The 12,800-nt window shown below is 48.7% G+C and overlaps 1 protein-coding gene across 7 annotated transcripts in view; it reads left to right on the top strand.

The window, feature by feature from the left end:
- The first annotated feature begins 4,981 nt into the window (after positions 1-4,981).
- Positions 4,982-12,800, top strand: part of HIVEP3 (HIVEP zinc finger 3) — a 273,818-nt gene continuing 265,999 nt past the window's right edge. For all 7 annotated transcript variants that reach the window (XR_007891391.1, XM_051637735.1, XM_051637732.1 and 4 more), the window contains exon 1: positions 4,982-5,505. The gene's annotated coding sequence lies outside the window, so the exon portion shown is untranslated. The remainder of the gene's footprint in view (positions 5,506-12,800) is intronic.

Here is a 12,800-nt window from a genome sequence, read left to right as displayed (position 1 = left end):
AGCTGTGAACAGCAACTAGACAGTCCTCAGCACCTTTTCCTTTCCATCCTGCTCTCCACTCTGCTCTGGTGCAAATCCTCCAGTTGCAGTGAGCAACGTGGGTACTGAGAGGAGATGAATTAAAATCCACCCCCTTGGGCAAGGCACAGACACTTGGGGCTCTGACAGGTCTGTTCCCCTGGTTACAACTGGTCCCTTCTCCCTCTACATGCTCTTATCTTCTGCATCTTCCTAAACCACAGCATGTAACCCAAATGCAATGCATTATGTAGTGGCACCAGGAATCCTTTTTGTTTTGCTGTATTAGGTCCCAGGAAGGCAGTGGCTGCAGAGCACTTGAAACCAAAGCCATGCTTTGCTTTTGTGTCTTTCTTGCTTATTGTGAAGTGCAAGAGGAAAAACAGAACAACAACCCCATCAGTTGCCTTTTTGATCCTAAGAGCGCTGGAGAAACCAGCAGTTAAAAGAAAATGCAACTTCTCTGCTTCTAGTTGAGCCTGCTTGATGGGTAGTTTTTAAAAAAAAAGGGCAAAAAATATGGAGTCTCACATGCCTCTGTCATTTTTCACGGGAGAATGGCCATTAAATGCCAGAACTGTGAATTCCCCTGTAAGGAGCTCAGACTCACCCTGCTGAGCGATGTGCACTGTACTGTGCACAGTATGGCCAGAGCATTATGGACATACCCAGTGTGGGGGGGAAAGGGAAAAGCTGCCTTTTGCAAATATTCCCAGAGTCTGGAACAAACTCTAAGCTACTCCCTGCACATGTGTCCTTCCCCACCTACTCACCTAGGGTTAAGCAGGTTAGTATTGTCAAGAGAGGAGTATTCACAAGGTGGTGTCATATAGTTTTGAAGCAAGTTTTAAACTACTGGATTTTGTCTTCTTCTGTTCTTGTTTTAAAGGGAGGCAAAGGAAGAATGAGCTAGAGAGTGTACTTTTTTGACCTGTAAAATACAGTCAGGAGCTGGGTGTCCTAGCAGCAAGTCCTGCTAAAAATCTAACAGCTTTGCCTCTTTTCTTTCTGCCCATCCTACCACTCCTGCCCCTTTTTTTCACTGATTGCAAGCAGCATGACCCTGGCTCTCTCCCCTCCCTGGCCACGCAGCAGGATGGTTTTGCAGTCGTGTTACTTCCCAGCAAGCCCAGCTCCAGCATGGAGCCCAACTAATAAGCCCCACAGAACTTATTAGCTCAGGTTTTGTGGAGTGTGTCACCTCTAATGAGGGTGTGCTTCACGGCTTGGGGAGCAGGGAACCAATGCACCCCTCGGGGATGGGGTCTCCCAGGCTTCAGCCCCTCTCAGCATGTGAAGACGTGGATGATTTGTAATGCAGGTCTTTTCACTGCTATTCCGGGAGCTCTCCCTGCTGTTAATGTTGATTTCTAGCCATTTTTTGGACTGCTGGGAAGTTTCAGGATGCTGGAGGAAAGCTGAATTCGTGTCACCATTGAAAACAAAAAAAAAATAGGGGTGAACAAAGTGTGAAGGTAATTGGTACAGAGCACTCACATGGAGCCTGGATGCAGGTTGTGTTCTGTAGGAAAGGGTGATGCAACTTCAACGTGGCCCACGTGAAAAGGATTTAAACCTAGCTATCTAATTGGTTTCCAGATTATTTTATTGATTTCCATTGCTAGGGGTCAACCAGGTGATTGTGGTCTTTGCTCAACTTCTGTGCCACCTTCTAGTATTTGTTTTTTTATGAAGGATCTTGTAAAAATTGTGTGGGGTCAGAGCAAAGATTGAACGACTCAGTGAAGAATATGCCTCAGAGCAGGGTTGTTTGACATGGTCTAAGAGAGCAAAAATGGAGAGAAAAAGTGGTGACAGGTCATCTCTTCCAACTTCTGCCTTTTTGGGCCTGCTCACTGAAGTTTCACAGGGAGTAGAAACAAGACTCTGGCTTTGCTCAGTGGAGCTCAGGTAGGAGTGACTGGGTCCCCAGCTTGGGAACTGACTCCAGGTTACTGCAGACTTGTGGTGAGGCTCATGTTTAGCAATGGAGATGTGTAGCCACCACTTTGAAGCTGATTGTACATTTCCCCAAAGAAAGTCTCTTGTTCAAACAAGATTTCCTTCTGGGCAATGTGGTGTTTTTCTTGTGAGGCTGGACTATGTGCTCCTGATGGCATGAGGTTTTCAGGCAGTGGGTACCCAGCACTGTGCTATGAGGTGATAGTTTCTCTGGTTTTGCCCCCAGTAATTTAGGAGTTTAGATGTCAGCTTGACAGATTTCAATGAACTCTGCCATGCTTTCTTAACACAGCTATTTTTGCTTGTGAATTGTGGGTCTTGCCCATGAAGTCAAGTCACTTCTCAAGGTCTGTGACAGAGCATGGTGGCATGTGGAGATCTGTACTCATGTGAGGGTGGTGATGTTGGTAGGAGCTCGATGCCAACCTGTTGACCCCACTTCTATAGCTTCATTAATTCCCCCAGGTGCTCCTGCATGGAGCTGCAGGACACCTTGCAGACCTGACTTGGGTCACCTGTCATGTGAAGTCTAGGTTAGCATAGGTGATGTGGTGATGGTGTCTTTTTGTGTGGCTTGCTGTTGAAATCTGGAAGGGCAAGAACATAATGAAGAACAGTGTCTTGTTGCTCTGGACAGTGGGGTTTTTGCTTAAAAGCCTGATTATCACACTTTCTTCCCTCTTACTGCACTTGTTTTAATGCCTACAGTGACACACAGTGGTGATGAGTTTCTGCTGTGCCAAAGCACTTGCCTGGACACAGGGAGGTAGAGGTAGGGGAAGTTGTACATGGTGCAAATGGGGACTGCCAACCTCCCCTTGCACACTGCCCTGGGCTGGATTCACTTCCTGATATTACTTGTTCTGCAGGCTGCTCCTCAGATGGGCAGAGAAGGAAGCTTTAGAGCTTTTTAACCCTCCATCCAATATATTGCCCATTTACTGAGCTTTTTCATTATCAGTAGAGAACTACAGGTTTCATAAGCTGATTTGTACCATAGATCTTGAACTCAAATCCTCTTTATTTTTGTGACAATGCAATTTTTTTAAAAAAATCCTTGTGAAAGCAGCCACAAAAAAAGAAGTTAGCTTTTGGCTGTTGTATTTCTCCTGCTCTTTACCCTCCTGTTGTGTTAGAGAGCCCAGCAGGAAAGCATGGCTCAGCTGCTCCTTAGAATGTTCTTCAGTGTCACTGGATCTGTTCACCTTTCTTTTCTAGGTGGTGTGTTTGCAGGGGAGGCAGGTGACAAGTTTCCACCAGGATAATTCCATTCTGCTGTTCCCAAGAATATTTTTATATATTTTTCCCCTGCTTTGAGAAGTCAAATGGTCAGATGATGAGTCTTTAGGCTGTTTTCCTACTTGAGCTGTTGCTCCATGCTGGGTAGCTTCAGGCAAGCCCACAGTTCCAAATCCCAGCTTCTCCAGCTATTAAGATGATAAAGAAACTTGCTGATGCATTTTATTGGAAAGGTCTGGAAGTGGAGGGGTAAGATGTAAACAAATGCACCCACTTTGAAAATGGATGGGAAAAAGAAAGCATCTATTTGTCAGGCATCACCCCTCCACGCAGCCACAGTACCTGGGGTGTGACTAGAGCTGCCAGGGGGGACGTGTGTCCCTGGAGCTGGGGTGGGACAGCAGGGCCCCCCTCTTGGCATGGCCTGGCGTGGAGGGGGGTGGCTAAGCGGAGCAGAGCAGATGTGCTGGGTCTCCCTCATCCGAAAACGCTCCTTGCTGGCAGCACAACACAACCCTGTGGGTCAAGGTCAAGTTGCCGGCAGCTGCATCCCTCTGGAGCTGAGCCAAAGCGGCAGGAGAAGGGAGAAAAAAAAGAGAAAGAAACAAGAAAGCCAGACACCCAGAAACCCCTTTTTCTCTCCAGTTTCGATGGCCAGGCCTGTGCCCCCTGCCCCAGGCTGTGTTTTGGCAAGGAGCCCCGGGGGGCAGCGGGTGCCCGCGGGCGGGCAGCGATGCGGGGCTGCTCCTGACATCTCCGCCCGGCGGTGCCCAGCCAATTGGCGAGGCTGGAGCAGCGACACATGAAATATGATGATTTTCTGTTGAAGAGGAGGAGGAGGAGGAGGAGGAGGAGGGGGGAGGGAGGACCGCTTGCTCCCCGGGGTTTGCATGCCGGGGGTTGTTGCAGAGAGGACCGGCCAGAGAGGAGCGTGGGGTGCGGAGCTGCTGCTGCACCCCAGGGATGGCCCCTCGGTCCCTGACCAGGAGGATGCCATTGCCACCCAGGTGGGCTGGGCGCTGGTGGCACCAGGAGAGGTGCGAGGCTGCCAGGGGACCCTCAGCTTGTGGGGGGGACCCAGCACCCCGGTCCCCCACGGGACAGTTTGCTCGGCATCGTCCTCCGGGAGCTGTGGCACGCACGGGGCAGCCGCTGCTTTGCGGCGCTTGCGAGCGGAGGGGCTGAGCTTTTCTTGGGGGCTTTTGGTTCAGTTTGCTAAAAAAAAAAAAAAACCGAAATCCCACTCCTGGAAGAATGCTTTATTGCTGTGCCAGGGCTGCTCGGTTCAAACTTTGCAGCCTGATCCTCAGTTTGATGGGAAGCACTTGACAGAGCTCCTCTCTGCATGTCATTAACCCTCTCACACCACCGGCCGGGACGGAAACTGTTAATACCTAAAATTCAGCTGCAACAAATTTAACCCCGCTAAGGAGCAGCCCCGCAACTCCCTGAATCGCATCCAGCAGCTGTTCATTTTTATAATGACTATGCATTTATCCAAGAGCTGAGTGGCAAGTTTTCTGTTTATGATGATTCTCCCCAAGTGTGGGGGAGGGGGCATCCTATTAAAAAAAAATAAATTCATATAATAATATTCACGAAGAAAGGCTGCCTGTGCAAACTGCACCTCCCCCTGCTCTGACTGTGCTGCTGCTGCTGCTTTATTAATTTATTTGCTCCATGAGTGACAGTCCTCCAGAAGTGATAATTGGTGCACTGTATCTTTAAAAGGTTAAAACCCTTTTCAAAAAGGCCTAGACTCATAGTGGGAAAAGACAAGAGAGGCTTTGGCTGGCTTTGGATCCAGAAAACAGCTGCTGATTAGAGTCTGCGTCTTCGGGCTGAATTTATTACATATTTTTCAGCAGCAGGGATTCAAGGAGGAAGCTTCCGTTTGGGTTTCTTGATCGTGGTTTATTTTTATTCAGAGGAATAACAGAGGAAGGATTTGTTCCGGCTGGAGCATGCTCACAACCTGCAAGATCTCCCATTATTAAACTGCCTAGTTTGGGCTTTACTATACATGTGTTGGGTTTTTTTTTTTCATATTATTATTATTATTATTCTTAGGGTGATTATTGGTTGGCAGCCCGCATCTGAATTATTTTTCTTTAATCATTTCTTTCGCAAGGAAGCTGATCTCGTCATGAGCTTTCTCCTTCCTTACTTGAAACAGGTGCTAATGAGAGAATGCAAATAGCACCGTCTGAGTCGAACATTTCATAAAGGAGGGAACAGCCACCGACCCAAAGCAGCCCGGGATCTGCCTGCCAGCACCCAGCGAAGGTAGGCACCGGGGCATTCGGTTTGTTTGGGTTCTTGTTGTTGTTGTTGTTCTCTGCGCACATATTTGCCCGCGGTGTGTGTGTTTCTCCCCCTCCCTCGCTGCGGGTGCGTTCACCGGGCGGCGAGATTCCATTTTGCCTCCTGAAAGGTGTCAGGTTGCCGCCGAGACCGGCGCTCGCCGTGCACCGGGTACGCGCACACACACATCTAGACGGACGGACGCGTGTGCCCGTGTCCCTGCGTGTGCATCCCCTGGGGGGCCGGGGCTGCCTGCAGGGCGCGACGGGCGAGCCGAGCTCCCCGAGCCCGGGGGACCCTGAGCGGGGTCAATCAGCCCCCAGCCCGCCTGCATCCCTGTCCCCGCCGCTTGCAGCTACTTTGCTGCTTGCTCCTGCTTCATTAGCCCACGGCTGTCGCAGGAATTTGCCGTCGCTTGACAGCAACTTCGTTTCTCCCCATGTGCATAGATTTTATTATTATTTTTTAAAAATATATAATTATTTATCTTTATTTCCCGCTGGCTGGTGGGAGGCAGAGCTGGGGTGTGTGTCAGCAACGTGCAAGATCCCCGGGGGTGTGCAGAGGGGCAGGAGCCCGGCTGGGCACTCTGGCTGCTGTGGCCTTGGGAAAATGGGCATGTTGCTCCCTGGGGAGCCTCGTCCTCCTGGGGTGATGCTGGGTGCCAGTGCCCAGGCCCTGCTCCCCTTCCCATCCTGCGTGTATATTCCCTGTGGAGTAGAAGCAGATGCTACCTGACAGTACCCCATGTATAAACATATTCATTTATATACATATATATATATATATTTCAGCCCTCATTTTAACAGCTACGGCTGCATCCCCTTCACCTGCACAAAGCCTGGGCACTGGCTTTTCTTTTTCACCCTGCCTGATGTTATTTGCACATGCTTGGGGCTGGCATTATGACAGCATCGGGGTATTACCCTGGGGTTTGTCCTTTGCTGAGGAGCTGGAGTTCTCCCCATGCTGGCTGGCGGCTGTGGCACAGGCAGGTGGGGGCACCTGCAGCTGCCCAGGGCAGCCCCTGCAGGACCTGGCCCTGGTTCTTGCTCGGCCTCCAGGTTTTGTGTCTTGTTCCCGCAGCTGCGAGTCTGGACTTTTGCAGCAGGGACTGCAGTGGCCTCTCCGAGGGCCAAATCCAGCCCTTGCTGGGATCATCCACCTCCCTTTGGGGGTATGAACCTCCAAGGGCAGAAATTAGCCCTTTGTCTGGCAGTTTGCATTTATATCTCAGTGTATTAGGCTGGACTTGATGATCTCAAAGGTCTCTTCCAGCCTTGGTGATTCTGTGTGTTGGAGCAATATATTTACTTTCTCCATGTGTGTCCGATATTATTCATAGGGTTTTTTTGGCCTGACTTAAGGAATGGATCTGCAAAAAGTTTGCCCCAATTCATTGTGCAAGTTGAAGGTGGGCAGCACATGAAATAAAATATTTTATATAAACAACCCCTTGAGGCTTCTTAGAGAGAGAACTTGTGTCTCATCTGCCAGATAAGAAGTAATCAAAACTGAATATTCAGTCTGGTCTGTCCCCCGCTTCTGCAAGCAAATAATTTTTAATTAGAGTTTGATATAGGGTGCATGCAGGAGAATGATTAAAATACACTTTTGAGCCAGGGGTAGGGGAATACTTGGGAAGCCTGGTTTTGGCAGGATGTGGGGCTGCAAGCTCCCCATGTTCCCTGCTCTGCTGCTCCGCCAGGAATGGCAAAGCCAAATGTTGATGGGGGCTGGTGACCCCCAGCCTGGTGCTGTGGGCTGTGAAGAAAACCTGTTTCCCCAAACCTCGAGGTCCCTCGTGCTGAGCCAGCATGGTCCTGTGGGGATGGGACTTTCTGGTTTCCACACTGTACCACCAGAGTGTGGCCAGTGCTGCCTTGTTTTGTTTGTTTGTTTCTTCTTTTTCTTTTTGGAGAATGCAAATCTTCACAGCTGCAACAAAACACTGGGGGAATAGGTCTCTATTTCTTCCTCCTCTGGCCAGCCTGCTTGCTTAGTGGGATTTCTGCAAAGCAGTGCCATGTGGGAGCTCACTGCTCATCTCCAGTCCCGAGCTCTTGCTCTGCTCAGGCTGGTGGGAAATGGTTTGGATGAGAAAACTCTTGAGAAAACCCAGGAGGGTGGTGACTAAGGAGGGGAAAAGGAATGTGGCATTTTTCCTATCAAATCATCTCCTGTGTAGGGCATGGGCTTCTACTCTGCTGCCTCTGGGGCCATGAAACCTTTTATGTATTGCCCAGGCCAAACCTTGCTCCCAGCAACTTGAGCAGGATGCAGGGGATGTTGCCTTGTGCTGCACCAGAGCCAGCATGCTCCTGTGCACGGGTGGTGGCACCTGAGTCCTGCCAGGAGCTGCTCTTTTATGAGGTCTCTGTAACACCTTGGGACTGGTGGGAGTTGGTGGCCCCACATCCTTCAGTATTTTATCCTTTCATCACCTCTGGAGAAAGGGAAATGAAGCTGTTGTTCTCCAAGGCCCTGGAGCCCAGGTCACCCGACCACATCGTGCTTGCAAAGGATGCTGTTCATTATTTTGCTTAAAATAGTTGTAAAAGTCCTATAAAATCGACATGACATGCAAGGTCATGGCTTTCAAATGGCTCTCCAGCATCTTGGCTCATTTCTGTTAAAGGTTGTCTCTGGCCTGTTCAATCAAGTTCTGTAAATGGGGATATTTGCTGGGAAACGGAGATAACTGTGGGTGGGCCAGGAAGTTTTATGGACCCCAGAGGAGCCCAGGTTCACAATGCTTCAAGGGCCTCCTCCTCAGATTCACTTTAATTCTGGATTTCCACCTGGCCCTGGGCTGGTCCACCAATTACCAGAAATCTCAGCTATTTCTGTTCACAATGTGGAGCTGGTGAGGGAGGGATTGGTGCCAGGAGAGCAGGAACACAATATTGACCTAAACCCATCATTTTTAATTGGACCAGCTGGGAATGAGTCTCTCTGCCTTGTTCTGGTAGGAGCACAAACCACTCTGAACTTGTTTGGGGCTAAAAAATACCTCCTTCCTGCATGTAAACCTAAATATCTGCAGGTGGCTCAGTGAAGGCAGATGTATAATGTGGGTTAGTATGGATGCACTAAGGAGCAGTACATCCCAACATGCTGATGTATTTGATTGTTTAAATGTGCAAGTGTTTGTTTGAAGAGGGCCTTCAGAAACATGTAAGAGGGATAGTTGTTGCTTACACACGTATTTCGTGATATTTCCTGACCTTACTGCAAGAGGGATGTCAGAATTCCTAGCCATTCAGTTCTTTAAAAAGCTCAGAAAGTTTTATGCCAAGAATGGAAATGTAGCAGCTCTGGAAGTCATGGATTTGCTCAGCTCTGATCTGGGGGGGGGGGGGGGGAAGCAGCATGGCCTTTTTTTTTGTTTTTGTTCCCATTTAACCTTTCTGTGTCTTACTTTTTCTTCTGTGTGGGAAATGGGGAGGAGGGCGGGGGAGCCATTTGGCCAAGATCTCAGTGTGAGTCCCTGGCAGATTGAAAATACGAGTAATAAGTTTTGACTCTAAGCTCCAACTGCAGACAGGGCTCGCTGGTTGATTTTTTTTTTCTTAGATGACTGTTTGCTGGGCAGACACTGGTGCTGTAGGAAAATGCATGGGGGAACATACTGTGCTGTATGGATAATCCCTACTGCTAGATAGGTTTTGTTGCACGGATGATCCTTGCTGTGAGAAGCAGGAGCAGCCCCAGCTCCTGGGGGTGCAGGTAGAGTCTGGGCCATTTGGAGGCGAACTCTGCAACTGGTTACAGTTACCAAGGACTTGAATAATTTAACAACGTGCATGCAGTGTGGGCCAGCTTGGGCTGCCTGTGAAAGCCCTTGTGGCTGAGGGACACGGATGCTGCTGGCATCCCCTGGGAGCAGAGGGAGGGGGAGCCCCAGAAATAGCTGCTGGGATGGTCCCCAGGAGGAGCCCAACTGCGTGGTCCCAGCCTGGGGTTGGTCTGGAGGGGTTGTTGTGACCCAGGATGCCCTAATGACCCTGACCCTAATGACCTCAACTGATCTGCCTCTCCCTGCAGCTGGGAGCAGAGGATCCCACAGCCCCGCGGCTCCAGGGCTACTTGCAAAGCTCCCTGTATGGGAATCTCACAGGACTTGAGACCTTAGGATGGGTTGTCGGCCCCTCAAACAGCCCAGAATTTTCAGTGCAGTGATGAGATTGACTCTTGCTTGCTTCCCTTCCCATGTGCAAGCTTGTCACTCAGGCAGCTCTTCATGTGGGATGCTTGGGCACCTTTGAAAGGGACTTGGTCAATAAAATACGGTGGAGGAGATGGTTGCAGGTGGCTGGACCACCTCCTGTGTCTCTGGAGAGAAGGCCCAGGGCTGCTGCTGACTCGGGGCCCTGCTTTGGGGGCTGCCAGCTAAAAGAAATGAGCAAACCCCAATGCAACAAGGAATCTGCTGCAAATAAGTCACGACAGAATGTATCATTCTGTTACAGATTGAGTGAGAAAGGTGAGTGCTGCTCGTGATGATGTCAGGGATGATCTCGGAGTCCTTCAGAATATACCTCTGCTACAAACAAACCTTCTAACCCACTATTTATTTTTTCAGCTGCTTTTAGAGTCTAAGGATATTTTATATATCCTGGTGGGTGTTACTGCTAAATGATGGATTTGAAATCAAAATGTTTGAAGTAACATTTGCAGTTGGAGCTCATACGGACCTTCAAATAGTGGCTCATGTGCAAAGAGCAGACTCCTGAGATGGGCTCAGCTGTGCAAGCATCATCCTGTCCTGCTCCAGTCCCTCTAACCAGTATCCATCCTACATCATCTGTGTTTCAAAGGCATTTCCAGTCCTCACCAGCCCAATTCCCTTTTGCCTCTGCATTTTCAGTCTGAAAAGGAATGTATTATCCCTTATCTCTCTGCTTATGGCCTTTACTTGATTCTGTGTTGGTTGTCACAGTCATTGCAATCCTCTACATTATGTTCTCATTCACCCCATTTTTGGTTGCTTAGAATTCCACTTTTAAAAATTTATTTATTGTTTTTGTGGTTCTGGCATCGTAGCGAACGTTCTGGGAGAGTGAAAATTGCTGAGCCAAACAGGTTGTTTTGTTTTTAATGGCTGTTTAAAAGCAGCTGGGCCAGGTTTCTTCTGAAAACTATTTGCTGCAGCGAATCTGTTGCTAGAAATGAATTCTCCAGACGACCTGGTGCAGCAGGGCTGACTCCACCAAGAGCAGGCAACTTCTACCTTACTGATAGTGCCGTTTGATTATAACTGATTCATTCATGGGGCAGTAATTTTATTCAGTGGAAAAAAAAATATTAAAATGCCCCTGCTCCCTGGCAAGTGAGGGACACGTACTGTGCTCCCGTGGCAGAGTGAAGGAAAATATTTAGAGTGGCTCGGTGTCTCCGAAGGAGAGGTGGTGCCATGCCAAGGGAAGGTGGCTGTGTGGGTCAGACCACCCACCTCAGGGGGTGGACGTTGATCCTGGGCCAGCTTCACCAGGGAGGAGAATGTGTGCTAGTGTGTGTGCAGCCCAGGGGCTGCAAGGTGCACGAGGGCACAGGCAGCAGAGCAGGAACCACAGACTTCAAATAAATCAATCAGGTAAGGAATGGAAGATAGTGCTGTTAGAGCCAAGTGAGTTGTTTTTTTGGAGTGCTGAATACATACCTGGCTTGGTTTATAGTGAAAGACATGCTTCTCAGCTGGGGCAGAAAATATATTATTTGACTCCTCAGTTACGCTCTGGATTAAGCACCAAGGGGAATTGGTTTTCTCTTGTGAAGCCATAGTGACCTGGAAGCAAAAGTGCTGTTAAAAGTTGTGCCTCCTAAGTGTGTAGCATATGAAATGATTCATTGTCCTCCATCCTCTGCACACTCACTTGTCTGTGGAGCGAGACACATGTACATGCTCTCCCAGTGCTGGGGGATGGCTGATGGTTGGGTTGATGCTAGCCAAGGCCTCTTATGTTCCCCTGCCCTACAGGCAACTTATGACAAGAAAGACTTCTTGATTCTGTTTTTACAGAAATGTATCACCCTCTGAGGCAAAAATTTTGTTCCTTGGCTTCAGTTTGTGACTGGCACGAGTGCTGTGGGTGTTTGTGTGGCATGGGCAGAACTCACATGCTGTTGAGAATACAGATTCTCCTGCTGTTTGTGTAGGGTCCAGCTTTGTGGGACCCTGGTCTTGGTGGAGATTTCAGGGTGCTCTGTCATACAGAGTGAATTATAATTACCAGCAAGGAGATGGCCTTCAGTGAGTTGTGCAAAACCAGTGAACTTGGGCAGTCCAGACTGGGCAGTGTGCTTGGTTGACCACAGGCCATGAAGAAGGCAGCTGGGCTGTGTTCACGAGGATGCTGCAGGGAAGAGCTCCATGCTTGTCTCACCTCTTGTTTTATGCAATCTTTTATTTCCATGTTCCAATTTCAGTGCTGCTTTGGGCTCTGGCAGGGATCAATAATGTAAATCACAAGGCATTACCATAATGTAAATAGCAGCATTACTCAAAAGTGTTCTGGAAAACCTGCATGGGGAACACCAGGAAGGTAACTGAATTCCCAGAGGAGCTAATTTAGCTGGACAATTTGGCTTATTGCTGAAGGCAGCAATGCAACAAGTTATGATAAAGCTATAGAAAAGCTCTGTTTTTTCTATGCCTGCAGCTGGCAGAACCTTTTGCTGCTGAAATTTTGGGGTGCAGCTGGGGGCATGTTCCCTCCTGGGTAAACCAGCTCAATGGATCTGGTGCTGCCTTGCATTTCCCAGTGGTGTCTGCTGTTGTGATGTTGCTGCTTTCTGAAGGTTTTGCAGCTCATATGATAATCCTCAGGTAGAGAGGACTCTGAGGAAGCTGTAATCAGTCTGTATCCATAGTTATTCTGCACTTTGTTTGGGGATGCTGTGTACACCTTGGAGGTATGAACCCATCCCTGAGCAGTCTGTTGTTCTTTACAGAGGAAAAGGTTGGGTAAATTGAAAAATCAAGAAGCCAATTTTCTCAGTTAACTGTACATAACAGGTTTATGTTGCTATTTCTGTCAGCACTTTTTTTTTTTTCCCCCAAGAAATTTGGATTTTGCTCAGTGTTTACCCCTGCAAAAGCTGCCTGGGGACTGATGCTGTCTGAAGAAGCATAGTCTCAAGTCAAAAATGCATATTGGGATAAAAATTTGATTATGAAAAAACCCCTTGTTTGGTTCTCCATGATTGAATAACCATAGAATGAAGTTGGTACTCAAGAATAAATGGCAAAGGTGGGGGGAGAGGATGCCTACACC

Source organism: Apus apus, chromosome 21, assembly GCF_020740795.1.
Source record: "Apus apus isolate bApuApu2 chromosome 21, bApuApu2.pri.cur, whole genome shotgun sequence".
Classification (NCBI taxonomy): Eukaryota; Metazoa; Chordata; class Aves; order Apodiformes; family Apodidae; genus Apus; species Apus apus.
The sequence above is the reverse complement of the archived record's forward strand: the minus strand, read 5'-3'. Positions and strand labels throughout refer to the sequence as shown.